Below are 18,579 nucleotides of genomic sequence, written 5' to 3'. Positions count from 1 at the left end.
ACGGAGCGGAGCCGTGTGTGTACGAGGTGTATGGAGCCACGTGTGTGTATGAGGTGTACGTAGCGGAGCCGTGTGTGTACAAGGTGTACGGAGCCACGTATGTATGAGGTGGACGGAGCGGCGCCGTGTGTACGAGGTGTACGGAGCAGAGCCGCGTGTGTTCGAGGTGTACGGAGCCATGTGTGTATGAGGTGTACGGAGCGGAGCCGCGTGTGTACGAGTTGTACGGAGCGGAGCCGCGCGTGTATGAGGTGTACGGAGTGGAGTCATGTGTGTACAAGGTGTACGGAGCCACGTATGTATGAGGTGGACGGAGCGGAGCCGCGTGTGTACGAGGTGTACGGAGCCACGTGTGTATGAGGTGTACGGAGCGGAGCCGCGTGTGTACGAGTTGTACGGAGCGGAGCCGCATGTGTACGAGGTGTACGGAGCCACGTGTGTATGAGGTGTACGGAGCGGAGCCGTGTGTGTACAAGGTGTACAGAGCCACGTATGTATGAGGTGGACGGAGCGGAGCCGTGTGTGTACGAGGTGTATGGAGCCACGTGTGTGTATGAGGTGTACGTAGCGGAGCCGTGTGTGTACAAGGTGTACGGAGCCACGTATGTATGAGGTGGACGGAGCGGCGCCGTGTGTATGAGGTGTACGGAGCAGAGCCGCGTGTGTTCGAGGTGTACGGAGCCACGTGTGTATGAGGTGTACGGAGCGGAGCCGCGTGTGTACGAGTTGTACGGAGCGGAGCCGCGCGTGTATGAGGTGTACGGAGTGGAGTCGTGTGTGTACTTGGTGTACGGCATGGAGCTGCGTGTGTATGGGGTATGCGGAGCGGAGCCGTGTGTGTACGAGGTGTATGGAGCGGAGCCGCACGTGTACGAGGTGTATGGAGCCACGTGTGTGTATGAGGTGTACGGAGTGGAGCCGTCTGTGTACAAGGTGTACGGAGCCACATATGTATTAGGTGTATGGAGCGGAGCCACGCGTGTATGAGGTGTATGGAGCCACGTGTGTGTATGAGGTGGACGGAGCAGAGCCGTATGTGTACAAGGTGTACGGAGCCACGTATGTATGAGGTGGATGGAGTGGAGCCGTGTGTGTACGAGGTGTACGGAGCAGAGCCGCGTGTGTACGAGGTGTACGGAGCCACGTGTGTATGAGGTGCACAAAGCGGAGCCATGTGTGTACGGGCGTACGGAGCAGAGCCGCGTGTGTACGGAGTGGAACGGAGCTGTGCGTGTACAAGGCGTGCGGAACTGCGTGTGTACGAGGTGTACGGAGCAGAGACGCGCGTGTATGAGGTGTACGGAGTGGAGTCATGTGTGTACTTGGTGTACGGCATGGAGCCGCGTGTGTATGGGGTATGCGGAGCGGAGTCGTGTGTGTACGAAGTGTACGGAGCGGAGCCGCGTGTGTATGAGGTGTACGGAGCGGAGTCGTGTGTGTACTTGGTGTACGGAGCGGAGCCGCGTGTGTATGGGGTATGCGGAGCGGAGCCGTGTGTGTACGGAGTGGAGCCATATGTGTACAGGATGTACGGAGCGGAGCCAAGTGTGCACGAGGCATACAAAGTGGGCTTTTCCCATGGACACAGGAGTACACGGCGGAGCCCTGAGGAGCACTTTAAAACTCGCACATGATGGTCCACCGAAAGTGATGTGCTGGAAGCTGACCGGAAATTAGGTAATTTCAGGAGGAGATTGTGACCAGGAAGGCTTCAGATCCATCGCCATGTTCTCCTCCGTCAGCGCGTACAGCAGGATTACCTTGGAATTGGGGATGTCGGCCATGTGAGCGGATCATGATATGTCCTGCACCGGAGGCTCAGGTGGGCATTACAGTGGGAGCCGGGCTGCTATAGTATCTTTATAGAATCGTTCTTACTTTCTTTCTCTCTCTGTTTCTTTCTCATTCTCTGTTCTGTCTTTCCCTCTTTTTTTTTCCTCTCTCTCTGTTCTTTCTTTCTCTCTCTAATCCTTCTTTTTTTCTTTCTCTCTCTCTGTTCTTACCCCTCTTTCTTTCTTTCTTTCTTTCTTTCTTTTTCTTTCCTCTCTTTTGTTCTCTCTGTTCTTTCTTTCTTTATTTATTTCTTTCTCTCTAGCTCTCTATTCTTTCTCTGTTCTTTCTTTATTCCCCTCTTTCTTTCTCTCTCTGTTCTTTCTTTCTCTTTTTTTCTCTCTCTCTCTTTCTTTCACTCTCTCTCTGTTCTTTCTCCTCTTTCTTTCTCTCTATCGCTCTGTTCTTTCTTTCTTTCCCCTCTTTCTTTCTCTGTTCTTTCTCTTTCTTTCTTTTTCATTCTCGCTCTATTCTTTCTTTCCCCTCTTTCTTTCTCTCTCTGTTCTTTCTTTCTTTCCCCTCTTTCTTTCTTTTGCTCTCCCTCTGTTCTTTTTCTCTGTCCCCTCTTTTCTTTCTCTCTCTCTGTTCTTTCTTTCCCCTCTTTCTCTCTCTCTGTTCTTTCTTTCTCTCTCTGTTCTTTCTTTTTTTCTTTCCCCACTGTCTTTCTTTCTCTCTGTTCTTTCTTTCCCTTTTCTTTCTCTCTCTCTGTTCTTTCTTTCGCTCTCTGTTCTTTCTTTATTTCCCGTCTTTCTTTGTCTCTCTCTGTTCTTCCTTTCTCTTTTTCTCTCTGTTCTTTCTTCCTATCTGTTCTCTCTCTGTTCTTTCTTTCCCCTCTTTCTTTCTTTCCGCTCTTTCTCTCTGCTCTTTCTTTCTCTGTTCTTTTTTTCTGTCCCTTTTTCTTTCTCTCTCTCTGTTCTTTCTTTCTCTTTCTTTTTCTCTGTTGTTTCTTTCTTTCCCCTCTTTCTGTCTCTGTTCTTTCTTTTCCCTTTCTTTCTCTCTCCCTCTTCTTTCCTTCTTTCCCTCTCTCTGTTCTTTCTTTCTCCTCTTTCTTTCTTCCTTTCTGTTCTCTCTTTCTTTACTTCTTTCCTTCTTTCTTCTCTCTCTGTTCTTTCTTTCCCCTCTTTCTTTTGCTCTCCCTCTGTTTTTTTTCTGTCCCCTCTTTCTTTCTTTCTCTGTTCTTTCTTTCCCCTCTTTCTTTCTCTCTCTGTGTTCTTTCTTTCTCTCTGTTCTTTCTTTCCTATTTTTTCTCTCTCTGTTCTTTCTTATGCGCTCTGTTCTTTCTTTCTCTATCTCTGTTCTTCTTTTGTCTTTCTCTCCCTGTTGTTTTTCTCTCTGTTCTTTCTTTATATCTGTTATCTCTCTGTTCTTTCTTTCCCCTCTATCTTTCTTTCTTTCCCCTCTTTCTTTCTCTCTGTGTTCTTTCTTTCTTTTTCTGTTCTTTCTTTATTTCCCCTCTTTATTTTTCTCTGTTCTTTCCTTCCCCTTTCTTTCTCTCTCTCTGTTCTTTCTTTTGCTCTGTTCTTTCTTTCCCCTCTTTCTTTCTCTCTCTGTTCTTTCTTTCCCCTCTTTCTCTCTCTGTTCTTTCTTCTCTCTGTTCTTTCTCTCTCTGTTCTTCCTTCTCTCTGTTCTTTCTCTCTCTGTTCTTTCTTTCTCTCTCGCTCTCCTTTCTTTCTTTCTCTCTATCTCTGTTTTCTTTCTTTTCCTTAGTACCAGTGTGCCCACAGTACCAGCCACTGTGCCCATAATGCCAGCCACTGTGCCCTCTGTACCAGTCAGTGTGATCAGCAGTCTTAAATGGGTGCGGTTGGGCGTGGACATGGGTGTGAGTAGTTGCGAAATGGGTGTGGTCAGAGATGTGGCCTAAAATTTGCGCGCCGCAGCCTTTGTCCCTCTTTCCCTTCTTCAAAAGTTGGGAGGTATGGTTCACACTACGCAATAGGAGTCACCGCCGGGGTCTGGGGCCCTCCGCCTGTGTGCAGGTCTGACGACTTATCCCGCCTACTTAGATCAGAGCATCCAGAGTTATTAGAGACCCAACTTCCCCGGACTCCTGAACGGCAAGTCTGCCTAGTAAAGCAGTGATCTCCTCAGTCAGTGGCTGAGCCCTATGATATTGGGGTCGTCTTATGTGGCAGAGGGACCCTTCCTGCTACTGTCACCTCCGCAGCCCCCAAAGTTACACCCCTGTGATACCAAATTACAGGTCTGCCATTTGGGGTCCTGAAAAAGCTGGGTGGACCCAGCTATCCTCCTGAGAGGTGCAGGGTTCCCCCAATTGTCCTGTTTTCCCATAGCTGAGAGTTTTCTGCACTAGTAGAAAGTTTTTTAAGGCTGTGTGCACACGCTGAGGATTTTGCTGCGGTTCCGCAGCGGTTTTGGCCGCTGCGGACCCGCAGCAGTTTTTGCTGCGGTGTACAGTACAATGATTCCCTATGGGAATCAAAAACCGCAGTGCAGACGGTGCGGAATTTTCCGCGCGGATTATCTGCGGTTTTCAATCCGCAGAAAGAATTGACATGTCAATTCTTTCTGCGGATTCTCCTGCGGTTTGCCATCTCCTCCATTGAGGAGATGAAAAACCGCAGGGCAAAACCGCAGAGCAATCCGCAGGTAAAACCGCAGGTCTTTTGACCTGCGGTTTCACCTGCGGATTGTACAAAATCCGCACGGATGAATCCGCACCTTTTCCGCAGCGTGTGCACACAGCCTAAGAGATGCAGAAACTTTATGTATGACTGACTCTCCCCGGATGATGTCACCGCCTCCTGGAGAGAGGGTCCCGCGATGTGAGTGGGTGAGACACTGTGGGAGTGGGCGTGCGCTCTGGGCGGCATATTACGGTAATGAGTGCGCCTGTGCCGGTGATTACGGTAAAACTGTGTGCGGTGAATCGGAGCCGCGGCGGCAGCGGGAGACTCCGGGGTGCAGAGCAGATGTGCGGCCAGGACAGCGAGCAGTGACCGCGGAGCGGAGGGGCGCAGACAGGTCAGAGGCTGCGGGGTCTGCACCGGGGGACTGCTGGACCCCCAGTATGTGTGTGTGACTGCTGGACCCCCAGTGTGTGTGTGTGTGTCTGCTGGACCCCCAGTGTGTGTGTGTGTGTGTGTGTGTGTGTGTGTGTGTGTGTGTGTGTGTGTGTGTGTGTGTGACTGCTGGACCCCCTGTGTGTGTGTCTGTCTGCTGGACCCCCAGTATATGTGTGTGTGTGTGTGTCTGCTGGACCCCCAGTATGTATGTATGTATGTGTGTGTGTGTGTGTGTGTGTGTGTGTGTGTGTGTGTGTGTGACTGCTGGACCCCCAGTATATGTGTGTGTGTGTGTGACTGCTGGACCCCCCCAGTATGTATGTGTGTGTGACTGCTGGACCCCCCCAGTATGTATGTGTGTGTGACTGCTGGACCCCCCCAGTATGTATGTGTGTGTGACTGCTGGACCCCCAGTATGTGTGTGTGTGACTGCTGGACCCCCCCCAGTATGTATGTGTGTGTGACTGCTGGACCCCCCCCAGTATGTATGTGTGTGTGTGTGTGTATGACTGCTGGACCCCCAGTATATGTGTGTGTGTGTGTGTGTGTGTGTGTGTGTGTGACTGCTGGACCCCCAGTGTGTGTGTGTGACTGCTGGACCCCCAGTATGTGTGTGTGTGACTGCTGGACCCCCAGTATGTGTGTGTGTGTGTGTGTGTGTGTGTGTGTGTGTGTGTGTGTGTGTGTGTGTGACTGCTGGACCCCCAGTATGTGTGTGTGTGACTGCTGGACCCCCCCCAGTATGTATGTATGTGTGTGTGACTGCTGGACCCCCCCCAGTATGTGTGTGTGTGACTGCTGGACCCCCAGTATGTGTGTGTGTGTGTGTGTGTGTGTGTGTGTGTGTGTGTGTGTGTGTGTGACTGCTGGACCCCCAGTATGTGTGTGTGTGACTGCTGGACCCCCCCCAGTATGTATGTATGTGTGTGTGACTGCTGGACCCCCCCCAGTATGTGTGTGTGTGACTGCTGGACCCCCCCCAGTATGTGTGTGTGTGACTGCTGGACCCCCCCCCAGTATGTGTGTGTGTGACTGCTGGACCCCCAGTATATGTGTGTGTGTGTGTGACTGCTGGACCCCCCCCAGTATGTATGTGTGTGTGACTGCTGGACCCCCAGTATATGTGTATGTGTGTGTGTATGACTGCTGGACCCCCCCCCAGTATGTGTGTGTGTGTGACTGCTGGACCCCCAGTATATGTGTGTGTGTGAGTGACTGCTGGACCCCCAGTATGTGTGTGTGACTGCTGGACCCCCAGTATATGTGTGTGTGCATATTAGTATGTATGTGCCGTGCCCTCACCCCTTCCTTTGCATGTCGCTGTTTATCCCCCATACATATTGTCAGCAGCGCTCTTTGCACAGAATCTGGCTGTGAGCTCCTCTGACTCCCTGCTGCCCCACTCTGTGGTTGCCTCCTGTACCCCCTTGCGTCCTATACCCAGTGCCCATGTCCATCTGCAGCTACTTATTGAACCTTATCTTTCATCAGGTGTCTGTGGGCAGTGGTGCTGCGCACATCTGTGAACCCATATTTGTCACTGTGTATGGTAGGGATTCTCTCATTTTTCCTGTGGTATTTGCACCCCATATATTTTTGCTATTGCAGCTGCACCCCTTCCGCCGCCCTTTGGCTGTGGCAGCTGCGCCCTATTTATTTATCTTTGCTATTGCAGCTGCACTTCGTCTCCTCTTTTTTGTCATCTGCACCCCTTTTTTTTCTCCATTTTTGGCACTGTGGCAGTTGTACACCCTTCTGTCTCTTGCTTGCTATGGCACTTGCACCCCTTTTTTTTCTTTTTTACTCTAGTAGCTGCACCCCCTTTTTTGCTTCTGACTGAAGCTGTACCCCTTCTTTCTGGCTGTGAATGTTGTGCCCCCTCGTCCTCTCTCCCTCTGGCTGTGGACAGCTGGCTGCTGCACTTTGTCTCTGGCCACATCCCTGACTGGCTGCTCCTCTGTCTCATTTGTTTTTCATCCTTTCGTTCAGACCCTCAATATAAGTTGACAGTTTCTTGGATGTGTATGATTGTGTTAGTGCTCTCGGCAGCATCCAGTTAGATCTAAAGGGTAAAATACAGTTTCTATATGAGACCGTTTTGAATATGATTATGATGTAGAGTAATCTTTATTCTGACAATTCATTATGGGATTAATTCACCATACAGGTAGAATCTATCTAACAGTCTCAATATCAGAAACAGTGGCATAAAATGTTGCTTTTCCCTTTAAAATACCAGCAGCTGTAGTTTATTACAAGTATTTTCTGTTTATTACACGGGTTCCTAGATGTAGCAGAGCTGATTAGTCACACTCTAGGCTGCAGAGCTTGTGCATCTTGTCCTACGAGTGATTGTAGACTCATAGCTAACGCTTTATTCTTCGCGGTGGCGAACTGGACTCCGCTACATCTGAATGTTATTGTAAAGTGGTTAACGCAGTTTTCAAAACATCTGTCCGGGGTTAAATCCCCATTCACCAAGCTTCCATAGGTTCATGTAAGTCCCAGTAATTACATCTATAGACGAGGGACTGTTCCCAACCTCTAACCTCGTCTTTCAGACCTACAAGACTCCTCTGTGTGGGAAAAAGACTTTCTCTCCTGATTCTGTGGAACTTAGTATATTTTCAGTACAGTCCTGCTCGGTACCCCAGGGCATAGCCAAATAACCTTTAATTTTCTGTATTTTTCTTTTTCTGATCTTTGATCATTACAGCCCTGAGGGTCCCTTTGTGTTTTGAGCCATGACCATTGTTTTGGTTGTTTATTAAATGCCCCTTAACACTTAAAACATACTTAATATAAATATTTATATCTGTAGTGTTTACTAAATATCCTTCATTTCTGCTTTCTCTTTCTGCCCCTTGGGGAAAAGTTTGCGGCAACCAATAGTTTCTTTTACACATCTCTTCCCAATGCCTAGGTGAACGGGTAATGCTATATTAAATGTAGGATTTATCATTACAAATCTGCCATTCTCAGGAATCTGATAAAGCTGGGTGACAAAAAAGGGCACATCACCCAGCTTCTTTAGATTCCTATGTGAAAGGTTAGTGCCATATTGAATTTATGATGCATTTTTTTTGTACATCTGCATTTGCCATAGCCTGAAAATGCTAGGTGACAATCAATAGAGCCGCCGGCTATAACTCCGAGGGGACATCACCCAGCTTCTCCAGATTCCTGAATTGCAACACTGATTGGATAAGGAGCGATATATAGAAATTGCATGGCATGTGTCCTCTGTATATGTAACGTTCTGGAGTTTGGATAAGCTGGGTGACTATCTCCCTAATCAGAACATTGGTGGCTGAATAAACTTACTAGAGGAGAATTCAAGGAGTTGTGTTTTTCTTTCTTCTTAAAGGAGCAGTGCATAGGATTTTTTGCCCAATTATCCTTGTTGTTTCTTCTCAGGGCGCAAAACCTCCCTATGATTGATTTTTTTTCAGTTTGCATAGGCGTCAGTACCCAAATGCCTTGGGGCTTTCATTGGTTAATGAATTGGTTCCAGCAACATCTTGGTGGGAGACTGGCACTGCATTATCCTCAAGTTTGCATGTGCAGATCCTATTGTTACCCCTTTGTCACAAATTGTAGATTTGTTTCTGAGATTTCTAGTGGATCAATGGTATGTTTTATGGAGTACCATCTACTCCAGGATGGTGCATTTTCCAAATTGCCCTTTAAAGTGTTCAAGATTGACACCATCTCCTAAAAGAAATGTTAAAGTGACAGTGAGAAAAGCTGCCAAAGGATGGAGAGGCAACAAGCACTGCCCAGCAGCTGTGACATTCTGCATATGATCAGGACATGGTTTTTATCGTCGGTGACAGCAAGATGGGAAACGGCTTCCTAATGAATCTCTAACATCAAGAGAACGTCTTGCATCCTACTGCTGAATTTCCCTTGGGTCTGTTATAGCCTCCTTCAAGTGTAATCTAATTTTCTGGTGACAGCAGGCGGCTAAGAGACCACCTGTGATGTCTACTAGAAGATGCACTGCCCCTTTCTTACTTGTCCCCATCTCCTCTGCAGACCACCTGCTGCGAATGAACCATTGGATAGCACTTAGATATATATGCCTAACCAACCCCCTGGGGGTTTATTTGGTCTTCAAAAGCACAATAGTCCTGATTCATTATTGCATTTGCATCCCTTTATTTATTTATTTTTTTTCTTCTGTTTTTGATTTGCATCAAATTCTTCTCTTAACTATTTTTTTTTTTGTTCTCCAAGTACAAGGTTCAAATATACTCCAAGCTACCCAGAATGATTATATGCGCACCAGGAGTTTTTGAGTCAGTTTTATGACATTATAGCAGACTGTGACTTTTTTTTTTTTTTACTCTTAAAAAGTTAAAGACCAAGAACTTTATTGAAATTTATGAACTTTGTGCGCCATTCTTGAAGAATTTGGCACAAAGTCAGCGAATGGTACAAGACAAAAAAAAAAGAAATGCTCACTCTGATTCATGGTGTTAGATTTCCACTAGATGAATTTAGGGTGGAGAAACTCATTATGATAGCTACCAGTCACCAGGATGCCAGTTCTGGCCTTTGCGTCCGCTGAGCGACACTGTCATCACTATAGTTTAGCTTTCTACCTCTTAGGAGCTGGATGCAGCAGAGTTGATTATAGCTTTTTTCGGGCTCGTCATTGCTAGTGCTTTCTCGTTTGAAGTCTTATGCAAAGTGGCAAATTAAAAATCCAGATTGGCTCGCGTTGCGTATGCTTGACCAACTGAGCTCTGTTGGCTAAGGATTAAGGAAGCTGGAGATCTAGGAAAAGCTGTTTGACCCACAGATTATCGGTCCCGGTCCTAGTCTTTCCTGGATTGGATGAGTTGAATTTGTGACTGTGATAAGGAGCAGCTGCCAAAAGCGTTAACCGCTAACTGGGTGCCAGGTGCAGAATGACATCTCCCCACGTTCTTCTTATTTAAGAATGTCTTCAATCCCACAACTTCCGCCATGCTCTTAAACACCACTAGGCAGCGAAGCAGTGAGGTACACAAGCCCTTTAGACACCCGTGAGCTGAATGAGAGGGTGACTGAGGACCCTGGGGCAGAGCGACTGCACGGCATAGGGTAAAACCACCTGTAGCCTGGTACTAAATGCTGGCACAGAGGCATGAGGCTCCTCGGACTGGGTAGGGGATGGAAACCTTGGTACTGGGTGTCTTTAAAGCATATTTTTTCTTTAGCCCACAACTTGTAGAAAGCATGGCTTACTGCCCCAATCACCAAAAAAAAAACCAAGTTAAAACTGCTTTTGGTGCACAAAACGATAAAGAAACAAGACAGGAGAAGAATCGACGCCTTCGAAATGTGGAGCTGGAGAAGGATGTTATAAAGACCGTGGATGGCAAGAAGAACAAATAAATTAATCCAGACAGATCACTTGGAAGTAAGGATCACCAAGCTACGACTTGTCTACTGTGGAGACCTCATACGAAGAGAGCCATCACTGAAGATGGACGTCATGGTCCGAATAATATCAGGGACAAGGCGAAGAGGAAGATCAGCAACCCGATGGCTGGATGCTGTCAAGATATCGTTGGCGATGACCCTGGCGGACTTATCTAGGTTTCCACAAGATTGTTCTTCCTACAGATCGTTCATCCATCAAGTCGCCGTGGCTCGAGATCGAGCCAAAGTCTGTTAAATAAAATAACCAGTCTAAAGGCCCCTTTACATTTAGCGGTGCACCAGCGATCCCGACAACGATACGACCCGGTCAGGATCGCTGGTGCATCGCTAAATGGTCGCTAGTGAGCTGCCAAACAGGCAGATCTCACAGCGATGTAGCGACGCAGCAGCGGTCGTTACTTACATTTCAGATGCGGCGATGAAGACGTCCTCCCGCCCGCGTCCACACGTCGCTCGTCGGCGCCAGCAGGAAGTGCCCGACGAGAAATGGAACTGCGCGATCAGCGGCAGACAGCGGGGGAGCCGGTCGGAGGTAAGTATCACACACAGCAGTATTGCTGCTGCGTCACAAAATCGGTGACACTTTAGCGATATCGCTATGTATAAAGGCCCCTTAAGTCCTGGAGGTGTCCAAATTCTCACACTCTGTGGTTTGTCATCTGCTATTTCTGCATTTGCAGATCCTCTGAATCAGCATTCAACAGAGGCCAATAAAGGGACCTTGTGTAAGGGGGTGACCGGGATAGTCACGTGCCTGGTCTCCTGTAAGACTACTACTGTTACAATATGATCACATGTCTGGACGTTCTGTATTTGCATAACTAGTTTTATTGTGTAAGGGATGTATAGTAATGTGAGATATAGAGGTGCATTATAGGCACCATTGTTATGTGATTTAATGTGCAAGATTATTTATGCATAATGTATAGGGAAGGTACAGATGTGGGCAGAATAGAAGCGATGTTTAGACTAGCGATAGACAGTAAGACAAGGTATGGCTAATGTTTGGTACCAGTCCTGCATGAGAGGGGCTGGGCCAGTTTAGAACAAAAGGTGTTTCCTGGATTAGTCAATCAATGCTAAAGTGAGTGTCTAAGACCGTGAGAGGTCCCAGTGGAAGTTCTTGTGCAGTTGGCAGTGGGCACCTCAAGTATATATTGTTCTGGCAGCATAAGGACACACCAGAAGTCTTGCAGAAATCCCTGTGAGGTACATGGCCTGTGTACCGGGTTGGGCTCAAGACATATGCGCCATTCTCTTAAATGCGGAGAGGCCTGACAGGGAAAAATGAGAAGGAACAGTGGCGAGTCTCAGAGAAAATGCTTTGTCAGATGGGGAGTCCCGAGGACCAGCAGAGTCTGTTTTGCTGGGGACAGTCCACGTGTGGAACAGAGACCGTCTGCACAATTGGAGGGTGCTGTCCCCGATACCGCATATTGCATACTACTGGATCTGAACTGTCCCGTAGTGTGAACTTTGTTGAAACAAACCAAGTGTCTCCTGATGTTTGTGACTGATCCTGGACCCATGGACCTGGATGCAGTGGAGGCCTCAAGCCTGAATGTGAATACACAGCACAATATGGATGTGGGCCATTGAGTCGCGGATGAGCAGCAGCAGCACCGGCCCTGGGCTCTGCTTCACTTGAATAAATTGGGAATTTGACCATCCCAGTAGGAAGTGGTTAATAATTTAATCTTTTTCTTTGTTAAATGATTAAAATTGCAAAGTTCTCATAAAAACAAGCAACTTTGCAATTTATCTCTTATTAAAAATTTTTTTTTGTATAGTTTCCCACTCATTACCTAGGTTACCAGCAATCGCTGCAGTCTCAGAGGTGGCAGGTAATAGGCAAGATGCACGACACATGCAAGTTACTTGCTTTAGAGGCTGCAAGTGCTCCTCTGATCGCTGGATCTGGCTGGCAGTGTGTTGGTTGCCCTCTGGCTGGCGGTGTGTTGGTTGCCCCCGCCCTCTGGCTGGCGGTGTGTTGGTTGCGCTCGCCCTCTGGCCAGCGGTGTGTTGGTTGCTCCCGCCCTCTGGCCGGTGGTGTTGGTTGCCCTCTGGCCGGCGGTGTGTTGGTTACCCCCCGCCCTCTGGCCGGCGGTGTGTTGGTTGCCCCCCGCCCTCTGGCCGGCGGTGTGTTGGTTGCCCCCCGCCCTCTGGCCGGCGGTGTGTTGGTTGCCCCCCGCCCTCTGGCCGGCGGTGTGTTGGTTGCCCCCCGCCCTCTGGCCGGCGGTGTGTCGGTTGCCCTCTGGCCGGCGGTGTGTCGGTTGCCCTCTGGCCGGCGGTGTGTCGGTTGCCCCCCGCCCTCTGGCCATTCTGCAGGGGTAAAGCTGTTTCTGCTCGAAACATGACAGCATGCAGCTCAAGCCAGCTGAGAAACCATGAACTGGCCGGAGCGCACCAGGGAGGCAGTGGAAGAACAATCATGAGACAACCAATTTAAGAATACAAACTGAATTAGTGAACCCTATTGAACTGGAAATGAAATGCTGGTACTGGGATTAAGAATGCGGCAGGTTCAGCCGTGATCTTAGCGCCTCGCACCCGCTGCATGTGATTGACTCTTTTACAGAGTTTCAGCCTGAAAAATAAAGCAGAAAAATCAGATATAAGTGGATCAGTGCTAGCGCAAAATGTGTTAATCATCTCTGTGACTCAATGGGCACATCACTCCAGGGACTGCACCCGGAGATCTGTATCCTATACTCGGCAGGCAATCTGCGCTTGTCATCTGCATAGTCTAGCAGCAGATCTTTTTCAGTTAGCTGAAGGCGAAGCTGCAGTGTCTGTGCAGCCCGTTTGCTGATACTTTACACCCGGGGAGTTGTAAATTATGTCGCATGCCAGATTTCTGGCATTATTTGTGACTGATCTGTTCTGCTGTTCTTGCCAACTTTCTGAGATGTGGATTTGGTTTGGAGCGTTGTGGGGTCCTACAGCCCACCAAATACACTGCTCCAAAAAATAAAGGGAATACTAAAATATCACATCCTAGATATTTCTGAATGAAATATTCCAGTTGCAAATTTGTATTCATTGCATAGTGGAATGTGTTCAGAACACTAAAACTTAACAACAATGTAAATCAAAATGAATATCCCATGGAGGTCTGGATTTGGAAGGATACTAAAAATCAAAGTGGAAAATCAAATTACAGGCTGATCCAACTTCAGTGGAAATGCCTCAAGACAAGGAAATGATGCTCAGTATTGTGTGTGGCTCCACGTGCCTGTATGACTTCCCTACTGTACAATGCCTGGGCATGCTCCTGATGAGGTGGCGGATGGTCTCCTGAGGGATCTCCTCCCAGACCTGGACTAAAGCATCCGCCAACTCCTGGACAGTCTGTGGTGCAACGTTACGTTGGTGGATGAAGCGAAACATGATGTCCTAGATGTGATCAATCGGATTCAGGTCTGGGGAACGGGTGGGTCAGTCCATAGCTTCAATGCCTTCATCTTGCTGGAACTGCTGACACACTCCAGCCACATGAGATCTGGCATTGTCCTGCATTAGGAGGAACCCAGGGACAACCGCACCAGCATATGGTCTCACAAGGGGTCTGAGGATCTCATCTCGGTACCTAATGGCAGTCAGGCTACCTCTCGCGAGCACATGGAGGGCAGTGCGGCCCTCCAAAGAAATGCCACCCCACACCATTATTGACCCACTGCCAAACCGGTCACGCTGAAGGATGTTGCAGGCAGCAGATTGCTCTCCACGGCATCTCCAGACTCTGTCACATGTGCTCAGTGTAAACCTGCTTTCAGCTGTGAAGAGCACAAGGCGCCAGTGGCGAATTTGCCAATCCTGGTGTTCTGTGGCAAATGCCAAGCATCCTGCACAGTGTTGGGCTGTTATAACATCCCCCATCTGTGGACTTCGGGCCCTCAGACCACCCTCATGGAGTCGGTTTCTAACCATTTGTGCAGACAAATGCACATTTGTGGCCTGCTGGAGGTCATTTTGCAGGGCTCTGGCAGTGCTCCTCCTGTTCCTCCTTGCACAAAGGTGGAGGTAGCGGTCCTGCTGCTAAGTTGTTGCCTTCCTACGGCCCCCACCACGTCTCCTGGTAGTGCCTCCAGCTTCTGGACACTGCACTGACAGACACAGCAAACCTTCTTGCCACAGCTCGCATTGATGTGCCATCCTGGATGAGCTGCACTACCTGAGCCACTTGTGTGGGTTGTAGAGTCTGTCTCATGCTACCACGAGTGTGAAAGCACAACCAACATTCAAAAGTGACCAAAACATCAGCCAGAAAGCATTGGTACTGAGATGTGGTCTGTGGTCCCCACCTGCAGAACCACTCCTTTATTGAGGGTGTCTTGATAATTGCCAATAATTTCCATCTGTTATTTATTCCATTGGCACAACAGCGTGTGAAATTGTCAATCAGTGTTGCTTCCTAAGTGGACAGTTTGATTTCACAGAAGTTTGATGTACTTGGAGTTATATTCTGTTTAAGGCTGTGTGCCCACGTTGCGTTTCGGGTGCGTTTTTGCGGCCGCAGAAACGCTTCAAAAACGCATCTCCATGCATTCCTATGGGATTCCGCAGTTGCTGTGCCCATGTTGCAGATTTTACCGCTGCGGAATCACATAGTGGTAAAATCTGCAGCATGTCTATTCTTACTGTGGAATCGCGGCGATCCGCCGCCATAGGATTGCATTGAAACGCTCACTTTACACATGTGGCTATGCCCACCATGCGTAAAGTGAGCGGTTCATGTGTGGATGGTACCCAGGGCCTGGAGGAGAGGAGACTGTCCTCCATGCCCTGGGTACCATATTCCTGTAAAAAATAGAATTAAAATTAAAAAAAATTCTGGATATTCTCACCTTCTGATGGCCCTTGGAGTCCTCCCGCCTCTCAGCCACGCCGCCAGCGTCTTCCGTTTCCAGGGATGCATTGCGCGAATGACCTCTGACGTAGCGGTATCGTGAGATGCTACATCATCAGAGGTCATTGTCGCAAGGCATCCCTTGGAACGGAAGACGCTGGCAGCGTGGCTGAGAGGCGGGAGCGCTCCGGGGGCCATCAGAAGGTGAGAATATCCCAATTTTTTATTAATTTTTATTTATTTTTTTGAACATCCTATCATTTACTACTGATGCTGCATAGGCAGCCTCAGGTTGGTCACACTTGTCAAGCACTATGCTTGACAAGTGTGACCAACCAGTCAATCGCTTTTCCAAGCGATGCATCAAATCGCTTGGAAAGCGCAAGCTAAAACGCTTGCAAGACGCTTGTGTTTTGCGCATGCGTTTTACCCGCGGCAGGGAGTTGCAGAAATGCTGCAGACATGTCCGCAGCATTTCTGAAACGTGGGCACATAGCCTTAGTGTTCCCTTTATTTTTTTGAGCAGTGTATATTATACACCGAATATCCGTAACTATCGCTCTAATCAAATTTGCCTTTATGGTGCACATTTATTTTATTACATCAAACCTAGGTTTCTCTTGCTCCAGTGGGATATGAGGTGTAATTATTTCTTCGCCTTCATAAATTACCCAACCTGCTGCAAGTTGTCACCATTTGCAGATTCTTGAAACATTCTTGTTTGCTTTTTCTGGCTGGTAACCTGCTCTCATCATGTCAGACTGACACCATGTATCAGAGCTCTCCTGAATCCTGCACTGGAAGGAACAATGTTTCGTTTTGTGGACAAAAGGATGAGAACCTGAAAATATTGAGAATCCAAAACGCATATATAAAAAAATAAAAAAAAATTTGAGGAAAAACTGCTTTGTGCAAAATCTACCAAAAAGAAAATTATTTTTCTTCCATGTTGCCATCCAAGTGTGTGATGTGGGTCTTTTATTTTTTTTTTTTTTTTTTATGATCTAAAAAGTGCCATCAGAACAGCCCTTTTTAATTTTATTCCTCATGCTATCCAATTTTTAAGACACGTATGTAAAATACTCATTTAAACCTGGCTTTAAATAGAACCTATCAGTTATTGCACTTTTCTACTGATCCCCTTCAACGATTTATTTATTTTTTTAAGTCCACCATATGGTTCCAGAGAGAGAAATTTATATTTACTGCTGATTTTTCTGGATTGTTGATTCACAAGATCCTCGGGGGCGTGGCTTTTTAACCAAGGTAAACTCACAAGATCCTTGGGGGTGTGGCTTTTTAACCAAGGTAAACTCACAAGATCCTTGGGGGTGTGGCTTTAGTTTCCTCAGCATAATTACCCCGGAGCCATGCCCCCTTAGTAAAGATCGTATCAATTGGCACTAAATAAACCCTCTCAAATCCCAGGAACAATATGGCTGATTTTAAAACTCCAAGCAAACAAAAAAAAAAAGTAATACACGGAGAGAATAAAGAAAAAAGAAAAAAAAAAAGGACACTTTTTTGACCTTGTGAAAAGTCCTCTTTTAAGACTCCTGAATGCAAACCTATTTAACTACACAGCTGTATAATGGTAGGAAACATATCTCTGTATATAAAGACTGTTTTGCCATTCAGGATCCAGGGAAAGCTGAATGGTTGAGCACTTTTAGAGGAATTTTTAATGGCTGACTACTACAGATGAGGCTGAAGCACTTATATTAACCAGCGATTTCCCCCGTTACAGGGCACTGTACACTTTCATGCCACTATTGCAGCTTTGGTGGTGTGCAGAGCTCTACCTATGTGATAATTACTGAGTGGCTCTTCTTAACTAGGATTTATAGCCTCCGCTTTCCTGGTCACCTGTTCCTAACCTAATTTTTCAGTCTTGTGTGAATTTACTCCATTCGCCTCTAAAGCTGCGTAAAGAATTGTGCTGGTTGCCCTTCGAAACAGATTACAGAGTAAATGGTTTGTTAGGCAGGTGACCAAATAGCTGCCCTCTGTGTGGTTGTCTTCTGTGCTCTCACTATGCACCACTGAATTGTGATTTCAGCTCTGGATGTGATTTTTTTTTTTTTTTTTTTTTTTTTTATTTAACAGTATTGTCTAAAAGATACATTTTTGCAGACACAGTGATGAATTCTGACATTTATTTTAATATGTTGCTTCCGTTTGTTTAAAGTGTAGAGTAATGAACATGTCCATTTCATGAGCTGATTGTAGTGGTCTCTCTCGCTGCTGACAGGTGTCCGCATGTTGACGATCTCTGCACTACAGGTGATGGATCTGTCTGCCTGCTTGTCAGGGAAGGAGCTGAACCTCTGAAGCCTGGCAGTATCGCTGATAGGGAACCTTATTGTCAGCTGCCAGAGGGGGAAGGAGATTGATTCTGTCCATAAATTGTCTGTAGTAGCACATGGAAGCAAAAACATATTGAAAATATATTATTTATAATGCTAGAATGACCAGCAGTGACTTTAAACTGAATTTCTGGACTTCTGGTAAGAAAATGATTAATGGGGTCACCCCTTTAGGATGGATTCAGACTGTTCGTATTTGCAGCCTGGCATTCTTGCATCTCTTGGGATCCACACGCTGTGGTGTTTATTAATGACTTTGCCCAGTATCTCATATTTTCATAGGAAGATGTCCAGTTCTGTCTACATTTGCAAGGCGTCCATCAGGAGAAGTTCCTGTGGGAACTTTTTTTCTATCAAGGCCATGTGTGTGATCACTCTGGTAATTTTGGAAACCCCCACATTCTCCACCTCTGCGTTGGAAGCAGATAACTTCTGCACCCAGTGCTTTATTATGGGAATGTTTCCAGCATTAAAAAACATGGCTACTTTCTATCACGTACAGCGCAACCCCTGTCCGCATCTGGTATTGCACCTCAGCTCAATACCTGTCACTTCAATGCTGCAATTCCAGACACAACCTCTAGACAAAAGTGGCGCTGTTTTAGAAGACGGCAGCGCTGTTTTCTAATTGTGAACAACTTCTTTAATGCTGTAGCTTATGCTATTTCAATGTCGCAAGATCGGTTTAGTCAGAGTGGTTCACCTGTATATCTTCCGTGTATCTGTACATTTTAATGTCATTTTTTTCTGTTGCATTTCTGCGCAGCGGTCATCTACTTTCCGTTAGTGTGTACAGAATTCTAGAATATAGGAAAGTCATGCTAACCTGTATATAAGCTGCTGTTATAATGGCTTAACTCTAATATTTCCATGTAGTGGCCAAATCTGTTGCCCCCTTTGTATTACTGAGCAGCTCCTCGTGGGTGGGGTTAGTGTGATTGACAGTTCTTGTGAATGTCTCTGTCCTGCAGTTCTGTTTGTTAGCGTTTTCAGTTTCTTTTTTTTTTTTTTCTTATTGATTGGTTACCCGACTTGTGCGGCTTTGCTAGTCGTGGTTGGATCCCTCAGCTGTCAG

The 18,579-nt window shown here is 47.1% G+C and overlaps 1 protein-coding gene across 2 annotated transcripts in view; it reads left to right on the top strand.

Annotated features, from left to right (window-relative positions):
* Window positions 1–4,681: 4,681 nt before the first annotated feature.
* TP53I11 (tumor protein p53 inducible protein 11) overlaps window positions 4,682–18,579 on the top strand; it is a 56,283-nt gene continuing 42,385 nt past the window's right edge. The window contains exon 1 of one of the 2 annotated variants that reach the window (XM_073578577.1): window positions 4,682–4,815. The gene's annotated coding sequence lies outside the window, so the exon portion shown is untranslated. The remainder of the gene's footprint in view (window positions 4,816–18,579) is intronic. The other variant, XM_073578578.1, reaches the window with a different exon arrangement.

Source organism: Dendrobates tinctorius, unplaced genomic scaffold (assembly GCF_039654945.1).
Source record: "Dendrobates tinctorius isolate UK_male_01 unplaced genomic scaffold, ASM3965494v1 ptg000059l, whole genome shotgun sequence".
Lineage (NCBI taxonomy): Eukaryota > Metazoa > Chordata > Amphibia > Anura > Dendrobatidae > Dendrobates > Dendrobates tinctorius.
This window is presented reverse-complemented; position numbering and strand designations above follow the sequence as displayed.